Source organism: Marmota flaviventris, chromosome X (genome assembly GCF_047511675.1).
Source record: "Marmota flaviventris isolate mMarFla1 chromosome X, mMarFla1.hap1, whole genome shotgun sequence".
NCBI classification, from domain to species: Eukaryota; Metazoa; Chordata; class Mammalia; order Rodentia; family Sciuridae; genus Marmota; species Marmota flaviventris.
In genome coordinates, this window is record NC_092518.1 from 5,113,470 (window position 1) to 5,134,869 (window position 21,400).

General features: G+C 42.4%; 1 protein-coding gene across 1 annotated transcript in view; it reads left to right on the top strand.

Annotated features, from left to right (window-relative positions):
* Positions 1-284: 284 nt before the first annotated feature.
* Clcn4 (chloride voltage-gated channel 4) overlaps positions 285-21,400 on the top strand; it is a 70,287-nt gene continuing 49,171 nt past the window's right edge. The window contains exons 1-2 of the mRNA XM_071606183.1: positions 285-420; positions 1,733-1,867. The gene's annotated coding sequence lies outside the window, so the exon portion shown is untranslated. The remainder of the gene's footprint in view (positions 421-1,732; positions 1,868-21,400) is intronic.

Below are 21,400 nucleotides of genomic sequence, written 5' to 3' on the forward strand. Positions count from 1 at the left end.
GCCTCAGGGGGGCATATTGTATATCCCCATCCCCCAGGGATTCAGGGAATTGGTGTCCCAGTCGTTCACGCAGCCCAGCCTCTGGCGTGGGGCGGGGGCGCGTCTTGTATGGGAAGACTAAATTCTCTTTGGATACAAATGCAGCAAGGGTGGGGGGCGAATGACACTGGCACTAGGGAGCTGCGGAGTCAAGAGGTGACCAAGGCCGGCTGGGCTGGGCTGGGCTCTGTGGTTGGGTAGAGCACGTGATGCTCCCAGCCTGCCTCCCGGGCCCTCTGGGCGCCTGAGGCTGAAAGCGACATTTGCCTCTGGCAGGAAAATGAACTTGTCAGTTTCCGCTGGCATCAGACCGTCTACCCAAAGGAGCGACGGATCGGGGTAGCATTTTAGCTTTCTATCTCAGGGATCTGACAGCGAAAGGTAAGTTGTTTGTTACTCAGAAAAACAAACACGAGAGGAGTGACTGAGAAAGCCACACTGCCACTTTGTCGATTAAAAAAAAAATCTAGTCTTGAAAATAATATAGATCGCTGCGAGAAGCAAGGGCTGTATTTATTCCCAAATTAAAGATTGAACGACCGAAGAGAAAGTTGGTTAATCTGGAGCGAATAGTGGGAAAGGGGCCGAGGTTAAATATAGAAGGACACGAAAGCTGCTGGAATAAATAGCAAGTTAACTTAGCTCTTTAACTCTAGCCTGCTTGTAAAACAATTTATTTCACATTTCTCTCAGGGGTGTGGGAGAAGGGAATGTTAAAATTATGATTTAAACTCAAGTGAAAGCAAATTAATTTACATGAAACTGGAATATAAATAACAATTTCTGCTTTTGTCCTTTTACATTTCAAAAATGTTTATGTGGTTTGGAGAAAGAAAAGATTGTGTACTGCTTAAGTTTGAAATATGCTATTTCAACTTTATGAAATGATCACAGTTGGAATCTTTTAAAGCTTCCTAGGCAAGGCTGTTTCAGTTGTGAATGGGAAATATTGACATTGTACATATTTTTTTGTAATTGTAAAATGAATCACTTCAGAATGTGATAAAAATTAGAAAATGTGAAATAATCCACTATTGTGAATTAAATTTTTCATACCTGAGAAATTAAATGCCTTACCAGAAGATTTAAGGAAATAAACAGATATAATTCTGCTCATGCAATATTGTTTTATTTTAAATAATCAATTATTTTAGTAAATAGTATTAATATGTGGTGTCACTATTTTCCCTTTGCAAATACAAATTAATATTGGAATGCAGCTATTGAGAGTAATTAAAGCATCATTCATAATTGCATTTAGTATAATATTCCTTAAGGAAATGCTTTGATAGTGTTTGATGTAATACTTGATATATGATTTGAATTATTGAACCTCTACATAAAGTATGTTCATGCATATTATATCTTAAGTATCATTTTGATTTGCACAAAATATCTCCCTACTGCATTTGATAAATGCCGGTTTTTAAAATGAAACACTAAATTGTATTTCCTTTCACTATAATCTCCTATTGCTAGTTATTTCGAAATCCTTTTACAGGTTTGGAGCCTGTGATAATTTGGGTGTCTCCTTCTGTGTGGTTTGTTTTCCATAATTCCTCGTTAAAGGTTAGGGAAGCAGCACACTTAAAGCAGAATGCCCTGAGGGTGGTCAGAGCGAGGCTTTCAAGCCACCGCTCCTTGCTTTCCCCAGGCGTTCAAGGTCTTTCCCTCTTCGGATCTCCCCTCCTAGCTTCTAAGGCGTCACGTGGCAGCGTGGAGCCCTCCTCCCGGTGACGTCACGGCGCTCACAGCCGTCGCGCTGAAGAAAGGATGCTCTAGGATGCTGTCCAGGTGGGCGGCCGCGCTGCGCGATGCGGCACTGCAGGTAAGGGGCGCTCGGCGCCCGGACGCGCTCCCCGGGGCTCCCGGTGGTGCGGACTCTGCAGTCGGAGTCCCAGCGGGTTGGCCTAAAGCCTGGCAGCGTCCCCAGAAACAGAAAGTGGGGCCTCTGCCCGCTGTGGCGCCTGCTGCCCACAGCTACAAGCTGCTGCTGCATGCATCAGGCAGGGAGTGGCCTGGTGCAAGTCCACGCGTGACTTTGAGTCTTGGCGTGCCCACACTGAGAAAAAAGGGTAGGGGCCAGACAGAAAGACAGGACCTCATGTTCAGGAGGGGAAAAAATCTGGAATGACCACAATATATGCATTCTAAGGAAGAGATGGGCTTTTAAAAGATAACCATCAACTATTTTTTCACTGTCATTGTGCTTAAATAATGACACATTTATTAATTCTCTTTAAAGGGGATGTTCTCAGTAATTAGACTCATGTCTTTTAAAACAAAAGCTTGCTGGGAAATGGCAGCTTCTTGGTTAACAATTTAAGGGCCAAATGTGCTAAGTTGTTTTGCATTTTGCAGTGTTCCAGTATTTAAATGTGTTTTTTCTTCCAGTGTTTTCAGTAGATTTAAAAATAACAAGATCCAGTAAAATAGAATAAAATAAAACGCAGTTTCCAAAGGTAGCATGCCAGTGCCTGTAAGAGATGGCTACATCTCTAAGAACAAAGTGGTCTTTAGCAGAGGGTGAGGGTGGAGATGACACCAAACCCTAAGGATTTCCAGCATTCTTTTGAATCCCCTTGCTGAATAATCAGCTTGCTGAAGGCAGGGACCTGATGACTCAGCAACAAATGCAGTGGGTCAGGTGACTTCAGTTCCAGCATGAGCGTTGTGGGGGGATTTTAATGGACTTTTCCCTACCCTGTTTACATTCCTTTCTCCTGGTCTGTAGCCAGAACATGCGTGGGCTCCCTTAGGAGGAGAATGTGCCATTCTTTCCTGAAAACCAGACCCCTCTGGAAGCTGAGGCATCAGTAAATGGTATTGGAACTCACACCATGAATAATTTGCCCCATAGGCAACTTTGGGGGACTGCTAAAACAGTGCTATTTTCATTGATAATTGAAGAAGTTTGAGTTCTTTTAGAGTTTGTGTTACTGCAGTAATTCAGTAATTTGTTTATTGCACTTTTTTTTTCTTTGGTTCAGTTGGCTATAAGAATAAAGGTCGGTGGAGGGTGTAGCTCAGTGGTGGAGCATGTGTGGAGCCTGTGCAAAACCCTGGATTTAATCCACAGCATAATTAAAAGGAAAAAGAAGAAAAAAAAAACAATGAAGTTTCCTCAGGTCCCCACCATGGCTTCTCCCCAGCAGAACAAAGCAGGTGATGCAAGTAGATTTAATAGAGATCTGGACTCCACTTCTGGCTTTTTGACTATGTAACCTTGAACAAGTCACCTGGTGTGTTCATGCCTGTTTTCTCATCTTGAGAGTAACAAAGGAATTGGGATTAGGTTTTCTCAACCTTAGCACAGTTGGCATTTGGGGCTGGGGCTGATAACTCTGTCATGGGGACTTTCCTGTGCATTGTAGGATGTTAAGCAGCATCTGTGTTCCCCACCCACTAGATGCCAGTATCAATTCCCTCCTGTCAGTTGTGACAACCCAAAATGTCACCAGACATTGCTACATGCCACCTGAGGACTCCATTGCCCCCAGGTTAAGAACCTCTGATTTAGATGATTTTTTGTTTGTTTGTTTTGTGATGCTGGAGAGTGAACTTAGGGCCTCACATGTGCTAGGCAAGTGTTTTGCCACTGAACCACACCACCAGTCTCTAGGTAATCTTTAAATGTTTTTTGGCTACAATAAATCAGAATTTATTTTTCTATGATTTGTTCAATGTGGAATCCTCTGTCAAAAATCTGATTCCCTTTCATAATATTAAACATATTGAAAATGCAGTGTGAAGTGAAGACGTTTTTGTACTGAGGGTTTCCAGAAACAGTCAAAAGAGGAGGAGGAGGCTATTGGTATGCCATTTGTAGTTGGAGGTCCAGCCTATTAGAAAAGGAGAGTGTTGGAGGAAAAAAAAAACCTCTAGACAAGGTGTGCTGAAACTGTGACCCTGCATGCATCCCCATGCAGGTTAAATCTCAATCTGGGGTAGACCCAGCAGCTGAGAGGCCACATCTTCGTCTGCAAGATTGGCAGTAACAGTCTGCACTCAGAAGTGTCCTGAGGATGAAATGAGAAGAGATGACATATTGTGCTGGTGTCAGATGTGGTGAGGACAGGATGGTAGTGATGTCCATAGAGATAGGAAGAGGCAAACACAAACTGCCCATAGAACCGGCAACCTGGAGAGTTCCTCAGTGTGGTGATGGTCACATGCTTTAGGCTTTAGTACAGAGCCTGTGTCTAAAGGATGTCTGTGTCTGTATTATTGAATCTCTCAGAGCAGTTGCCAAATCTATAAAATAGGACCACTGTTCTTGGTCATCCTGATTCCTTGGCATTTGGAGAAGACTGGAAGGTGGTAAGAGGATCTGCAAGTTGGGAAACTCCCTGGAGACAAGCAGCAGTGATGACAGAAGTGTTGCAAGGTGTGGGATGTGTTTACTATAGGGCGAGGGGATGATGAATTTAAAAGGGCCAGAAAATATTTCCTTATCCCTCAGGCCTGGGACCACAGTGTGCCTCTCCCCTGCATCTCCTTGCTGCAAGGTCACTCACTGTCTGGCTCTTCCTTCCTTGCCCCATAAAAATAGTCTCCTGTGAGGATTAGAAAAGCCCTCCTGCGATAATGTTGGCCTTTAGTGAGAAAAGGCTGCTGCACCTTAGGCTCAGGCAATATAGCAGCTGGTCCTGTTCACTTTATAGGCCATTTTCCCCCAGGCTTCTGCCCTTAGCATTCAGGCTGCTTCTCCTATATCCAAAGCAGCCCTTCCAAACTCTTGTGGCCCTCAGAATGGCTTGGCACTCTCTCTCTCAGTGCCATCTGGCCTTGTCTCTTCAACAAGTCAGTATCATGAAAGAAAATTAGAACAAGGAGGAGGGATATTCTTTATCAGATGACACTTCAGAGATTGAATAGTCAAATATAACTTGTAGCCCTTGATTGGAACCTGGTCTGAACAAACATGTGTAAGAGGCATTTGGGGGAACACGTGGGAACTGTTTTATGTGACTGGCTCTTAGATGATACTAGGAAACTAGTGTTGATTTTATTAGGTGTGGTGATTTGTGGTGTGGTAGGCAGCTTCTGAGATGAACCTGTGACCTCTGCCCCTGGCAGCCACAACTTTGCATAATTCTCTCCCTTTGAGTTTGGGCTGCACCTGGCACACAAGTCACATGAATATGATATAGCTGGCGTGAAGGGATGGCACTTATGAGATTAGGGTATAAAGAATCTATGACTTCCGCCTTGGGTATGTTTTTCTCTATTGGACCAAAGGAAGGAGCTGCCATATTATGAGCAGCCCTATGGTGTGGGAACCCAAGGTCTTCTGTCCAACAGTTTCCACACTCATCCCCAAACCAAGACCTGTCAGTGGCATAAGTGTCCTTAGCAGCAGATCCCTCAGCCTCTGCTGAGCCTTGAGATGGCTGCTAGCCTCTCCTGGATTCTTGACACAGAAACAGTGAGATAAGCCTCTTTACTTCCTGCTGCTAGGTTTTGAGGTAATTCATTCCACAGCAATAGCTAATACATGTCTTTGTGGAAAAGAGTCTTATTTTTTGAAAATGTGTGTTGAAATTGAGATGAAATATCATGATAGCAATAATTGGCTTTTTTCTTACATTTTTTGAAAATCTTTATAATATATGGCTGAAGACAAGTGAATTACTCTCACACGTCATGCTTTTACATTTAGACTGCACATATCATGTAGCCTCTGGAAAGTTCCACTGCACACTCATGAAAGAATGGGCTTGAAAGAAGACAAAGATTATTATAATAATATTTTGACATCATGGACCCTGTGAGGTGTCTTGGCAACCCCAAGGAGTCCCTAGACCATACTTTGAGACCCACTGCTCTAGATCAGTAATTTACTTTTTATTAAAGGATTTTAAATCTCTAATTCTTCAGTTGCTTAGCCAACCATCAGAGGCAATAGGGGCAAGCCTTGACTTAGAGGCTTTACCCACACAGAATTCAGAACACAAGCACTGCTGTAGACACAGTGCTGTAGACACACAATAAGCTTGCAGTGAACACAGGAATAAAGTTATATAAGGAGTAGTCTTTTTCCTGGTCTGACATTTTCAGGTTGACCTTTTTTTTGTCCTTTTTTTTTTATCTCCTAAAAAAGCATGTATAAATTTTTTAAGGGAGTTGGGGTACTAGGAATTGAACCCAGGGGTACTTTACCACTGAGCCACATCCCCAGCCCTTTTTAGTTTTTATTTTGAGACAGGGTCTTGCTAAGTTGCTTAGTGCCTTGCTGATTTGCTGATGCTGCTCTTGAACTTGTGATCCTCTTGTCTCAGCCTCCCAAGTCGCTGGCATTACAGGCATGTGCCATTGCAAGAAGCATGTATAAGATCTACAAAAAATTGTACCAAAACCACACATACACACATGGGTGGGTGTCCATACACATATAATCTAAGAGAATAAGAAAATATACTAATAAAATATTTTACAAATGCTCAATGGGAGAAGTGATCAAAACACCTTCCCTAAGTAAAATTCAGCATTAATTGGAAAAAAAATTGTATTCTTTCTTCTCTTGGTTTGGTATAAAATGTAGTTAAAGCTTTTATATGCCTGTGATAAAACTATTTTTCCATATTTTATGTAAAATAGTAAGGAAAGCTAGGCAGTTATGAGGACTTAAAATCATAAAACAAGTTTAGTCATTCCTCACCTGAATTTTTTTTCATTTTCTTTTTTGGCACTGAGGGTTAAACCCAGGTCCACTGTACCACTGAGCTACATCCCCAGCCCTTTTTATTTTTATTTTGAGATAGGATGTTGCTGAGTTGCTGAGACTGGCCCCAACTTGTGATCCTTGACTTGATTATGACAAATGAAGACAGAATATTACTGGTACCCCAGAGGATCCTACCCTATCCCACTGTAGTCAAATCATCTTGCAAGTGGCAGTCATCATTCTGATTTCTGTCAGCATAGGTTTTGTCTATTCTTTACCTTCACATAGATGGAATCATACAACATGTTCTTTCATATCTGGCTTCTTTCATTCAACATGATTTTGAGATTTATCCATGTTGTTTTGTGTAGTAGTAATTCACTAATTTTATTGTAAATAGTGCTTTTAGAGATAAAATGGGAGCATTTGATACATCATGCTTCTCTTACTACTATTTTTTGGAGACTGTTTTGTGTCAGCATGCCCACAGTATGTTCCACTGTGGGACAGTACAGTAATTTATTCAACCAGTTCTTGATTGATAGACATGTGGATTAAGGCATTCTTTTGTAATCAGTAATAATGGTATTATATGAATGTAAAAACTCTCAAGAGGAAGAGATTCACTAAGATTAATTAAATGAATAGAATTCAGTTGTTAGAAGTGAGCTTTAAAATCAAAGCAACCCTTATATTTTACATATGAGGAATAGATATCCAGAGAAATCAAGTGACTGGCCCAAGGTCACATGACTGATCTGACAGAGCTGTGGAATAACCATGGTGTCTCATGTCCTTACAGAATGATCTTTTTTCTACTCTACACTCTGTGAGGACAGAAGCCATATTTATCTTATTTAATTCTATAAGCACAGTATGTAGCACATAGCAGGTGCTCATTAAATATTTACTGAATGAAAAAATAAGTGATATATTAGTGTTCTGAGAAAGACCATCCATATCATGAGAACTACTAAAGGATTTCCATAGGTCATGAGCCTCAATATTCATCCAATCATTTGCTCATTCACTACCTTAATTACTTTTTAATTCAGCAAATATTCCTTGGATCCTTGCTGTGTGTCCAGGTCAGTATTTCTCAAGCTTGATCTATGGACATTTGGGGCTGGATGATTCTTTGTAGTGGGGGCTATCCTGTGCACTGTAGGGTATTTATCAGTAACCCTGAGTTCTATGCACATAACAACAGCCCTACAGTTGTGACAACCAAAAATTCTAGTCATTGCCAGGTGTCCTCTGGCAGGCAAAATTGTTCCCCACTGGAGACAGTGATAAGTCTAGGAGGTGGGGGTACCTGTAGAAGCAAATGGACAAGGCTCATGACCTTGAGGAACTGTCATTGGAGTTCATGAAAGAGGAAGTTTCTGTTTCATAGGTTGTGCTATTCAGTGGGAAGAGTAGGAGGCCAAGGAGGCAGTTCTTGAAAATAGGGTGACCTGTTGTTGTCTGAATTGAATGTAAGTTTGAGAGCAGAACCTTCCCCAGTGGAGGTAACTTTAAGTCCTCCTGAAGTTACAGAAAAGGGGAGTCCTGGAGGGATCAGGTCAGGCCCTTTGACCCATGCCAGGCACAGTCCAGCAGTGAGAGTCAAAGTGGTGAGCAGGAAGTTGCTTGGGGTGCCTCTGCCTGAGGACAGTGTCCACATCTGACCCCTCAACGGTAGCTTGTATGCCTGGGGTTGCACTTGGGGATTGGCTGATGCAAGGTCAGTACAGTGAGGACTGTTATGCCCATTCCTTGGGGCCTGCTTCTCACCTGGCCACGGGGACACGTTGACTCATCTCTTGGTGGTCGATGCTGCCTGTACTTGTGCCTGCCCAGCAGTTTCACAGGGCTCTGTGGCCTGACCATGTTTGTGTGCTTCTCAGTTCCTAGCTTCCTTTCTGGTTGCTTTGGCTAAATGTGAAACTTGTTTTCTTCCTCCAGTGTCACCCTTGGAGGCGCTGGTTGGACTGAGGCTTTGTGGTCAGGATAGAGGAGGTCAAACCACAATGAATTATTTTTCTTCTTAGCTCAGTTATGCCTCTCATCAGTGACCCTTTCTCCTCAAACCTGTGAAATGACTGAAATTTCAGCCTCTATCTTGGCTCCAATGGCCTTGTTCTTTTCTCTGAGGCTAGCCTGAGGACAGGAAGGACACATCACAACTGTGTTTAATGCTTCCTGGTGTAACCTTTACAAACTTGCCAGCCGTGAGTGTCTACTTACACTTTTTTAAATCTCTGAGGGGGTGCGTACAGGTAAGCAGCAAATAGATTGTAGTGGAGGAAAACTTGTCAGAAAATGGTCAACAGTCTGAGGAGGTCCCAGGAGAGGAGGAACATGGGTGATATTTCCCTCCAGCACCATCTTTGGAAGCCATTATGGGTCAAATTATGCCCCCCTCCAAATTAATATGTTGAAGTCCTAACCCTCAGTATTTCAGAAAGTGACCTGACTTGGAGACAGGGTATTTACAGAAGTAACCAACCAAGTTGAAATAGGGTGGACCTCTAATCTACTATGACAGATGTCCTTACAAGAAGAGGAAATTAGGGCACAGACACACACACACACACACACACACAGAGGGATGACTATGCAAGGACACAAAGATGCCATTGGTAAGCCAAGGAGAGAGGCTTAGAACAGATTCTTCCCCTTAGAACCCTCAGAAAGAAATGATCCAAATGATCCTACTGAGACCCCCATCTTTTACTTCCAGCCTCCAGAATTGTGAGACAATAGTTTCTGTCATCTGAGGCACCAATATGTGGTACTTTGTTGTGGATGTCCTAGAAAATGAATACAGCAGTGTTGTTTGTGGATGTGTGAACCTTTGCCCACTTGGGAGATTAGAAGGTAACCAAGATGACTTGCATAAGCTCTTTTACACAGTATAGGAGAGATGTGGCCCTCCAATGCCTTCTCAGTGGAAGCAGGTGGCTTCCAAGTCTAAAGGTCTGAGGTCTCTTAGGTCCTTGTAGAAGAAGGCCCTTGGGGTCTGGGCTTGATCCAGCTCCCCACTCACCATCTGTGACACTTATCCTCTCTTCTGCCTTAGTTTGCTTATTTGTAACATGGGCTTGAGGGTGACAATATTTGATTCACAGGGTGTGAGGAGCCCTACTGACTTAATCCATGTGAAGTGCTTAGAACAGCACCTGGCATCCTGCTGTCGATGTTGTTATTGGAAGGGGTGTCTGGGGAAGTTCTACATTGTTGGCTCTTGGCACTGGAAATACAGAGACCTCATGCCCCCATCCTCTGTGGAGTGAGGGTGTGAGAACACTGAGTTGATTGTGTCACCCGAGGCCACATGAGGTTGGCCTCATCTCCTTTCCAACAAGCAGGCTGGGTTTCAAAATGGGACAAATAGCTGTGTGAGCCTGGGGCCATGGGAAGCCTGCCATGGCCCACAATAGCTCACCCAGTTCATATGAGGAAGACTATAGTAGAAGGGGCACAGAGAGTGCTGGAGGGGGACAGGGAAGTGGGCCAGGGAGGAAGGAGAAAGAGGAAAAAGGAAGTGACTGTCTTTCCACTTTGTGGCTACAGGCAAAATTATGAAACAGGCCAAGTTTAATTCTCCCATGCCTTTCTGGATATTTGTTTGCTCCAAGCCTTCCTCCCTATTGAAACTGTCTTTGGTCCTGTGGCCCTTGGCCCCTTGCCAGGTGGCCACCATGGGGCTCCTGTCATTGTCAATGCCTCATAATCTTATATCTGGGGAACCCAGCCTGGTGTTTGGAGGGTTGGCCCGAAAGGGCCAATAAACCTCCTCACCATCCTAAAGGTATCTGCATTTTTAAAAGCAAGACTCCATGATCTCAAATGAATTTGTCATTCCTGGGGTTTCAGGCAAGGCAGAAAAGTGGTGTCAGGCTTCTGCTGGTGTGGTTGCTGGCCTCCTAGATAGTCGCTGATGGCCTCACCTCCTGCCTCATGGCCTTGTGTAGTCCCTTCCTCATGCAATAGCTTGGGACTGACCTGTGCAGACTGGGTTTCATCCTTCTTTGTAGTTGTGTATAGTCTATAGTTTTCTCTGCATATGATGTGTTTTGTTTTCTCTCACTGCTTTAAGAGACCCTCTTTTTCACTAGCTTTAACAATTTGATTACAATCTGCCTGGGTGTGGGTGGGTGTGTGCATGTATGTGTGTGAGCATGCACACACATGTGGGCTTGGAGCTCAAAGAGTGTCTTTTTATTTTTTTAATTTAATTTCATTGTTTAGCTGTAGATAGACATGATACCTTTATTTTATTTATTTGTTTTTATGTGGTACTGAGGTTCAAACCCAGTGCCTCACATATGCTAGGCAAGTGCTCCCCCACTGAGCTGCAGCTCCAGCCCCAACAGAGCTTCTTGTATCTGTGAGATTATAGTCTAGTAGTTCAAATTCTTCTGTAGAACAGCATTTTCTATAGTGAATGTTCTGATTAGCTTATCAAAATTTATTTCAGAGAAACATCTTGAGAGAGTTTAAGGGATTTTGTAGGTGGGTGGAGATGGAACCCAGGGCCTTTGCATGCTAAGCCACATTCTACCACCTAGTTACACCCCTGGCCCCTTGAAAGGAATTAAAAACCAACTTCCCTCTTGATCCCCTCCCTCCACTTGCATGAGAACAACAAAGAGGGGTTTGTCTTGAGGACTGCTTGAGAAACTGGCAGGTTGTGGCGCTTATAGCCTCTGTTCCTGGTTCAGAGTCCATTCCCTTGGCCCCAGAAACTTTGTGTCAAATGCCTGCGGTGGGGTATCAGTCAGGATGCTTGGTTGCTGCACTTGGCAGGATGTTTGTATTTATCAGCTCAACTTTTTTTTCATGGGTGAAAAATAATAAGAGAAAACTCAAGATAAATTCAAAAATTAAAAAGCAAATGAAACAGAACCAGTAGGGGAGAGCAAGTTCTGCCTTTCACACATGCCTCGCTCAGATTATAAAACTCACGATGGTGCGTTTTACATGTCTCCTGACCCCAGTTGAGTTTCCATAGTAATTTTGTCCTCTCTGTGTGCACAGATAAAACATTGTTCTTATATCCACTCTTGAGTATGCCCATGCAGAGATGTCTAAAGCATCTGATTGACTACTTGATAGAGTTTCATATCTATAGGTTGATATAGTATTAATTATACTCTTTGTAGAATAGAGATAGTACATGTGGCTGGCTAAACTTTTTGGGTTTAGTAAATATTATTACTCCATAGCAGGGTTCAGCAAATGCTTCTTTAAAGGTCTGGATAGTAAATAGAGTTGAGTAAAACAGGCCTCAGCTCTCAAGGAGCTCACAGCCAAACAGAGCAGCAAGCAAGTTTGAAAATTATTATTCCAACAAAATGCAGTTTATGAATAAGATCAATATGAAAAATATTTGTCATTAAACACAGTGGACAGGATACAGGGCATGAAGTAGAACTAGAGGTAAGGAGGGAATAAAAGATTATACTAGACTACCAGTTTGCATGTGGGCCCCGGAGCAGCAACATCAGCTTCCCTGGGAGCTAAAATGCAGAATCTGAGGCCCTGCACAGCACTGCTGAAGCCAGGAGCTTGACATGTGGTGGGGCGGGGCCTGGAGCTGCCCCATCCTCCTGGTAGTGCTGACACAGGCTCAGGTTTGAAAACCACTGACCTGGGCAGTGATCTGCCACCAGTGTTCTGCTGGGGGGCTTGTGACAGGCCATTTTGGTACTTAGATTGTCCTTTAGATGCAGAGGCCTTGGCACAGCTTGGCTCTTTTTCTTGGGGGACTGATCATCCATTCCTATCAATAAAGTGTATCAGGGAGATTCTCTGAATTCTTACCTGGAGGAAAAGTTTTGCTTTGTCCATTAATACTGCATAACCATTCTTCTTTTTTAGGGTTTGTCCTTTTGGTGTCATTTGTTAAAACTCTTTGTCTGGCTCATAGTTATGAAGATTTGCCCATTTCTATGAGATAAAAAACCCCAAACAAAAAACCCACTCACATGGGTTTTACAAAGGCCAAGGTATAACTAACTGAAGAAATGTATGGTACTATGTGATGCTGCCTGTTTGGGTGGTCTCCCAAGTGGAACTTGAGGCCAAGTTTCTAGTGCAAGGACTGTTTGGGGGAGGTGCAGGGACTCCTAGGGGCAAAGCAGGGAAATGAGACCAGGAAGGGAAGGCAGCCATCAGCTATCAATGCTGTTCCTGCAACTATGACCAGAGCTTAACTCAGCATTTAGGAAACTCTAGGAAATGATGCTTGCTATTTCAAGACCCTCAAGATCACCTCTGGCCCAAGAACTCAGCATGTCATACTCATGGCTATGATTTATTACAGTGAAAGGATACAGAGCCAAATCAGCAAAGGGAAAAGTTCACAAGGCAAATCCAGGGGAAACCAGGCATGTGCTTCTGAGAATCCAGTTGGAGGTATGCAGGGCTTGCTTCATTCTTCCTGTGAGTTGACAGCCCTTGCAGAATGTTGTCCACCAGGAAAGCTAGTTAGAGACTCAGTATCCAGGGATTTTATTGGTAGCTGGTTACCTAGGCACACTCTGCCTAAAATGTATCAAAATTCCAGGCTCTTAGAAGGAAAGCAGGCATAAATCATATTTGGACAGTTTAGGCACAGTGATCCATTCTTATTGGTTCTGAGAATGGCAGGAACCCTTTCCAAACCCAAGTTCCCAGATGACAGCCAAGGGCAAGCAGACATCTTAAAGAGAGCAGCCTCAGGCCTGCTACATTGTCTTTTCTGCACAGGTACAAAACACAGGCCTGGAAATGACCCAATTCAGTGGGCAGGAGAGTGGAGATATTTTGACATGAGTTCTGCTTCCAATGATGCATTTCAGGCATGTTATGTGAATAAAGTTACTTTCTGTGGGTCTCAAACAATGCTGTCAGGCACAGGATACCATTGGAAACCAGCTGGAATTTATCAGAAGTTTTGGACTGATCTAAGTGTGCACTGGAAACATTAGGTGCAGTAGTCACTCTAGAAATTGGGTGAGGACACAAAGCCATGTATACAGAGTGATTTGTATGCATATGGTCATGTGGCAGTGTTACAACTGTGGGTGAAGTTATCAAGGTCAAGGCTTCCTACCTAACATCCTTAGGATGTGGCAGGAATCCCTGCTATAGGATATTGCTGAGCCAGGAGTTGTAGAAAGAGCCACAGGTATATACCTCCTTCTGTTGTCTGCCTATTAGCAAGGAAGGGAAAGTGTGTGTGTGTGTGTGTGTGTGTGTGTGTGTGTGTGTGTATGTCAGAGTGTGTGTAAGTACATGTGTGTATAAGAATGTGTGTGAGCATTTGTTTTTATTTTTTTTATTTTAGATAAAACACACGTTTATTCATTTACTTAAAATTTAGGGGGAAAAAAGAAAATACAAATAATATGGAGATTGTATGGAGATAATATGGAGTTTGCTCTGTCTTCCATAATAAAAGCCCATATACTAGGTGGCTTAAACAACAGAAATTCATTTTCTCACAATTATGGAGCCTGGGAGTCTGAGATCAAGGAGTTGGCAGAGTTGTTTTTTCCTGAGGCCTCTGTTATTTGCATGTAGGTCAATGTCTTCTTCTCATGTCTTCACATTGTATTCCCTTTTTGTGTACCTGTGTCCTATTTTCTCTTTTATTCTATGTTTTTCCAAGCAATAACCTTTGATCATTCTTTTTTAAATAATTATTTTATTGTTACGTATTCATTTTTCATTTATTTTATTTATTCATTTATTTTTATGTGGTGCTAAGGATCGAACCCAGTGCCTCACACATGCTAGGCAAGTGCTCTGCCACTGAGCAATAGCCCCAGTCCTCCTTGGATCATTCTTTAGTTGGCTATTTGGTTTCAAAGGTTTAGTCCATGGTCAGCTGACTCCATAGCTCTGGTCCCAGGTAAGGCAGAACATCATGGCAGAGGAAAGCTTCTCAGTTCATGACAGCCAGGAAGTAGAGCTCTTTTGTTTTATTTTTAAACTTCCACTTTTAATGTTTCAATTTTGAGCAGCACAAATAGGCAGATAAAGAAGTGTTTTGTTACATCCTCAAACATTGTGGCAATTTTTTTTGGCCTCCATCCACACAAGCAGATTAAGAGAACACAGCTCTGTTATATAATTTGAAGACAGTGATTAATTTGTCCTGGACTGTAGGGCTTAAGCATGGCTTATTGTATGCACAGAGACTAATGGTCTGAATAAAGGTAGGCCAGAGTATCCTCATTCTGTGCAAGCTCTGGTTTACTCCCTGTTTCAGAGAACTGAGTGGAAAATGAGGAGCTGGGGACCAGCTTGTCTGGCTGTTGGCAGCTCAGTGGGGGCACCTAACGCACCCATGTTTGACTGTGGAGCTTAGGTTCTCTGAACTCCCCCCACACCCCCGTGGCCTACTTTCAGCCATTTTGGGGTGTTTATTTTAGATATATCTTCCATATATGTTGCTGAATATCTTAAATAATTATAAAATAAACAACTGTGTCACCACCCTACCACCCAGGTCAGGACCAAATGTTTACATTGTTGGCATCTTCTCTCCCTATCCATCACTCCCCCTTCCTCCCTCAAACCACTCTTCTGACTTCTACTATGCTTGTATCTCTGATTTGCTTTGTAGATTTACCACTAATTATGCATTCCCGGAAAGTATAGTTTACTTCTGACTGTTTTTGAACGTTACATAAATGGAAACACATAGTGTATATTTTAATGTGTTTGGATTCTGTTGCTCAGTATTCTGTTTAAAAGTTGTCAGTTGCAGGTATCTTTGGTGATGTATACATAAATCAGAGCAGGCTAGAAGAGAAACCAATGAAGGTGTCAGAGAAACTGCCACAGGTTGGAGAGGGGATTATTCTGGTGATCATTTCTTGGGGTGGAACTGGAGTCTTGTGCTATGTGGCAACCTGAGGTAGGGGCTGCCCGGCAAGCCTAGGGGAGGAGCACAGATGAGAGGGCAGGGTAGGGAGGAGGAGCTAAAGGTTGGAGCCTAGATGCAGAAAGATGGAGGCAGTCCTCCTATAGGTTGTTGCTGACCTGTGGACTCTAGTGGAGCTCCCTCTGGTGGCCATATGCTACTATGACATTGCCTCTGAGCCCAGGGGCACCCAGCCTGGTGGCCTTTACAGGAGCCGCCAGCCAGCAGAAATCAGTCCTCAGCTCAGCACCTTGTGTGGTCCACTTAGGTTGCAAGAAAAGGAGCTTTGAAAGACTGCTTGTGAAGAGTTATTGGAGCTTCTAGAAAATATGTAAGAAATGAAAATTTTGGGGTGTTTATTTTTAGATGCCATCTGACCAATCCCTGCCTCTGAGCTTAATATTCTCAGGTCCTCTCCTGAGGTTAGTGGTTCTAAAATTCTTAGTGTTCTGTTCATTGTGTTCATCAGTACTACAGGCAAGCTCTAGTTGCAATGATCTTGAATACTTTGTTAGAGCCATGGTGTGATTATTTTTTAATTAAGGAGCTAAGGCACCTGGAATCTGGAAGCATTTGGATCGCTGATTAGTTGGAGAAATCTTTCAGATTGTAGGATCTCAGAAACCTCAGCATATATGTGTGTGTGTATGTATTAGGAATTGCCTTTTATTTTTCTAAAACTTCAAGGTTGAAATGTTGCTAATGATGTCCAGTAGTTGCATTTCGGGGATGCCATCCTTCCCTTAAATAATTCTATGAGGAATGACTATAGCTATTTATCTTTTAACTTGTCCCAGTGGATCAGGATGATTTTCTGGGTCCTATTGGTAGGTAAGAGTTGTAAGTGTACTGGTAGCTCGGGTTCCTCCAGGTAGGTAGCTGTGGTATAAACAAGGGGCCAACAACTCAGTCTGCACACAGAATCCAGTCCCTTAATTGTTTTTGTAAATAAAGTTGTATTAACACATAGCCACACCCCTGCATTTACATATTGATGGTGGCTGCTTTGTACTGTAATGGCAGAGTGCAGAAATTGCAACAGAGACCATAGGACCCACAGATCCAAAAATATTTCCCATCTGGCCCCTTATGGGAAACATTTACTAACCCCTGACTATCAGTTCAGCCTTTTTGAGAGGACAGGAAGGAGAAAGGTGGCCAGAAAGGCTCAGGAGACTCAGACGAGATTTTAGTGGCAGTTTCTCCCAGATTCACTCTGGTAGAGGACTCTGCTGATTGCCAGCTTTCCTTGCAGATTGAGACTTTTTCATCTTTGAATCTGAATTGTAACTTTCTGTTCAATTTGTCCAAGTTTTCTGGGGGTTAGTTAAATCAGCAAATAATATGACATGGTCTGATTTGGGAGAGGATTGCTGGCATAAAAATTGTCAGGTTCCTATGGCACCTGGCCACTGCTGGGCAGAGAGAGAAGGGGGGCAGGTAGAAGGTCACAATATGTTATGAGTGGGTGTAAAATATGTTGGCAGAATGCTGTGTAATGTCTCCAAATGGAAAACTACCCAAGTATCTATCAACGACAGAATGGAGTAGTACATTGAGGTTTATTACCATAGTCAAATAACACAGAATAGCCCAATCCAGGTTACCACCTACTTTTGTACAGCTCATGAGCTAAGAATGGTTTTTGTATTTTTATATGTTGAAAAAAAAAACCTAAAAAAGAATAATATGTTGTGACATGTGGAGATTATATAAGATTTGAATTTTAATGGCCATAAATAGTTTTACTGAAATATAGCTTCAGTCGTTAATCTGTATACTGTCTCGGCTGCTTTTTAATGACAACTCAGAGTTCAGTAGACCCAAAAAAGACTAAATGGCTTACAAAGCTTCAAATATTTCCTACCTGGCCCTTGGCCAGCCCACTATAAGGCAAAGAGAATGAACAAATAGTAATTACACTCAATAGCATGGGTAGATCTTACCACATAATGTAGAACACAAGAAGCTGGAAACAAAAGATTTCATTTATATAAAGTTCCAAAACAAGCAAGAGGAATGTATGATATGAGAGTCAGAATAGTGTTTACCATTAACAGTGGGACAGGAATTGGAGGACCATGAGAAGGCTTCTGGGGTCATGTTTTCTTCCTTGGCCTGAGTGCTGGTTTGTTGAGGGCCACAGCCAGTAGTGATGACGCATGGCATTTTTGCCAGAGTGGTTGAGAGGTGACACCAGCAAGCCATTGAGATGATGATGGTTATGTTAAGCTGTGTATTCAATTGTATATTAGACCCCTGCTGTCCGCCTCAGCCTGCTACTTTGGGATTCCTGGGGAGTTCCTGTTGGTTGGGGAAGTGCCGGAGGAGGGATTTCCGGTTGGTGTGTGGTGTGAAGGAGTTCCTGTTTTGAACCTACAAGGCTGTGTGGCGGCTCAGTTATTTTGTGCCCAGCCAGACTGAGGCACTGGTTAATTGGGTAAGTTTCCTTTGTGAAAATTTGTGGAGAGGTATACTTATAATTTTTGTATTTTTATGGATAGATATTTACTTCAATGAAAAGGTTACTAAAAATGTGATTTCCAGGACTGTGTATAGTTCAGTGGTAGAGCATGTGCTTTGCTTGCATAGGCCCTGGGTTTAACCACGAGCACAAAACAAACAAATCAGAAAACAGAAGTGATTTCCATCTGACAGCTCCTCCAGTGGTTAAACACCAGTTTCCTGTGGACCCAGAAGTTTCACTCCTAAGTGTATGCCCAAGAAAAATGAAAACATGTCCACGCAAAGACTCCACAAGAATGTTCATAATAGCATTATTCATATCAGCTTTAAAGTAGAAGTAACCCAAATAGCTAGCAACTGATGAATGGATAAACAAATGTGATATAGTTACACAATGGAATAGTATTTTACAATAAAAAGGAATGAAGTACTAACACAGACTACAGCATGGGTGAATCTTGAAAATGTTAAGTGAAGGAAGCCAGACACAAAAGGCCACATATTGCATGATTCTGTTTATGGGAAATGTCCAGAATAGGCAAATACATAGAGAGAAAATAGATCAGTGGTTGTCTGGTGATTGATTGGAGAAGGAAGTGGTATGGGGTTACTTTTAGGGAGATAAGAACATTCTGGAATTGGATAGTGGTGATGTTGTACAAGTTTATAATTATACCCCCAAAACCTCACTGAATCATAAACATTAAAAGTGAATGTTATAGTATATGAAATATATCTAAAAGAATGCTTAAAATAGATTGTGGCTGTACCTACCCTGTGCATCTATACAAGTCAGAAGGAAAAGATTCTGAGGCCACAGCCATCTTGTTTATGTTTCTGCTGCTATTTTAAGTGCAGATAACTTGAAGGAAGACCTGGATTTTCAACCAGGTAATACAGACCCATCCCCTGGATCCAGACCACTGGAGTAGCACAAAGCAGTGTTTCTAGGATTCAGCGAAAATGGGCATGTTAGATCTGCTACTTTTGTTTACTAAAACTGCAGTTCTCAGAAAAAAGCAGGACAAACTGAAAGATTGTAGATAACTCACTTCCCAGACATCTCCTGTGATTACATCCAACTCCACTCCCATTTCCCTGATCTCTGTTTTCCTTTGATCTGAGGGGAGAGAGGGGAGAATCTTTGCAGCAGCTACTGTTTTGGGTTCCTATTGTCCAGCAAGGACTGTTGCAGGTTACCACAAGACTCCACTGCCTACCTCTAGGTGTTTTTTTAATGTATATTTGTCACTCTCTTTTGGGTTACACTTTTTGGTTCTTGCTTGATTTTGAGGATAATCATCCAGATTATCTCAGAGTTTTAATTTCACAGACACTGAAGAGTTCAATCTTAGGATTTTCTGTTTTGTAATGACTGATAAAACAGCTGGCAATGAGATGACTCTGAGATTTCTGGATTTTCTGTTTTGTAATGACTGATAAAACAGCTGGCAATGAGATGACTCTGAGATTTCTGGAAAGTTCCACAGGCCTAAACATTATCTGTGTCAGAGACAAATAGTTTTGATGAAAGAAAAACAGGTTTGATTGTCCCAAAGCTGGTAAAAGAAGCAGGTACTAACTTTTAATCTCTGTTTCCTGTGCTAGGGAGGAGGTGGGGAGCACCTGAGAAACAGCCCACTCTAGGGCTCTGAGTTGAGAAAGGAGATGTGCTGAGGGCCAGGGAGGGTCATTGGAGGTCACACAGTCAGACTGGGGATATGTGTAAATCCCTCCTTAAGTGATCTTGCCACTTTGAATAGAGTTATATTAGATTTGAAAGATTTCCTTTCAAATAGGCCTCTAATGAATGAAAATACTTGGTAAAGTTTTAGGAAAAAGATTTTTAAAGTCTTAGGCATAGAGTCATGATTTAATGGCTTCAGTGATTACCTTAACTGCCTGTAGAAGAATTGGAGTTCATCAGGTCCCCCCCTGTCAGCTGCAGACTCCAGAGGAGTGATTAGATAAACTTTGGAAATGAGGCAATATGCAGGGCATAAGGAAAGTGTGTTTTCATGAAACACCTATGATTTTAGGTGAACACTTAAACAGAGCATTAACTACACTGAGTACAATGTGCTTTACAAATGTCAGCTCATTCAGCTTTGTAACAACACCTAAGGCAGGTGCTGCTACTATCCCCTTTTCATAGATGGGGAGGCTGAAGCATGGTAATGTTCAGTAACTTGCCCCAAATCACACAGCTAGGTAGTGGCACAGATGAAAGTTGGAGCTAGGTAGTGCTGTGTCAGAGTCTGTTTCTAGCCTCTCTGCAGTGCTGCTTCTCATGAAAAATGCTCAAAATATAGAGGGAAAAAGCACAACAATAAAGAAATAGCTATATCACACTGCCCATTTATTTTAAAATGCATCTATGAAAAATATAGTAATATGTTATAGTGATTCACTCTCTAGGGTATGTTGACAGATAATCATTGTTTTCTTCTGGATACTTTTCTGTATTTGTGAAGAGTTTTTATAAGTTGGGTGGTCAGTTTAATTTTTCAAAAATAGCCACAACAGAATGTCTGGTTCCTGGCTGCTCCTCCAGAGCCTTTCCATTTCCCCACCCAGAGGTAGTGTTTACTTTCTCTCTACTTGGACCTGGGTGGGCTTTTGTAATTGCCTCAATGGATGGCATGTGGCAGAAGGGCAATTGCCTGACTTCTGTGGCTAGGCCAGGTGGTACCATACAGCTTCTGCCTCATCTCTGTCTGGACAAAATTACTTTGGAGACCAGAGCCTGCAAGTGAGAATCCATGCCACCTAGTGCCACCATGCTGAGGTGGACACATGGAGGTCCCACATGGAGAGAGAGATGCCCAGGAAGCCCCAGTTGCTCTAATCCCCAACTGTTGAATCTTACAGACCAGACACAGAGGTGTGAGTAAACAGGTCTTCAGATGACTCCAGCCCTGTCTGGCCACAGCTTTAAGAGAGACCTCAGGTGATAACCATCTAGCAGAGCCCAGTCAAACCAAGGCAATATAAAGAGATGATTATTTCTAAGTTGTTGTGTTGGGGGATCTGCAATAGATTATTGATAGGGCTTTTTTTTTTTTTACTTTTATGGTTATATACAACAGTGATAGTGTAAAGGAAAAAGGACAGAGAGATTGCTCTTAGTCCTGCTGATTCAGGATGAGAGAAAAAAACCTGCCCAGCAGACTCCTAGGCTGCCATGCAGGGTGCACCTTCCTCCCTGTGTCCTGCTCTTTACATAGTAGCAGCAGGTCAAGGTTCTAACCCTGTTCTTTTTTCATATTTTTATTAGTGCAATATAATTATATATAATAATGGGAATTGTTGCTACCATTCATATA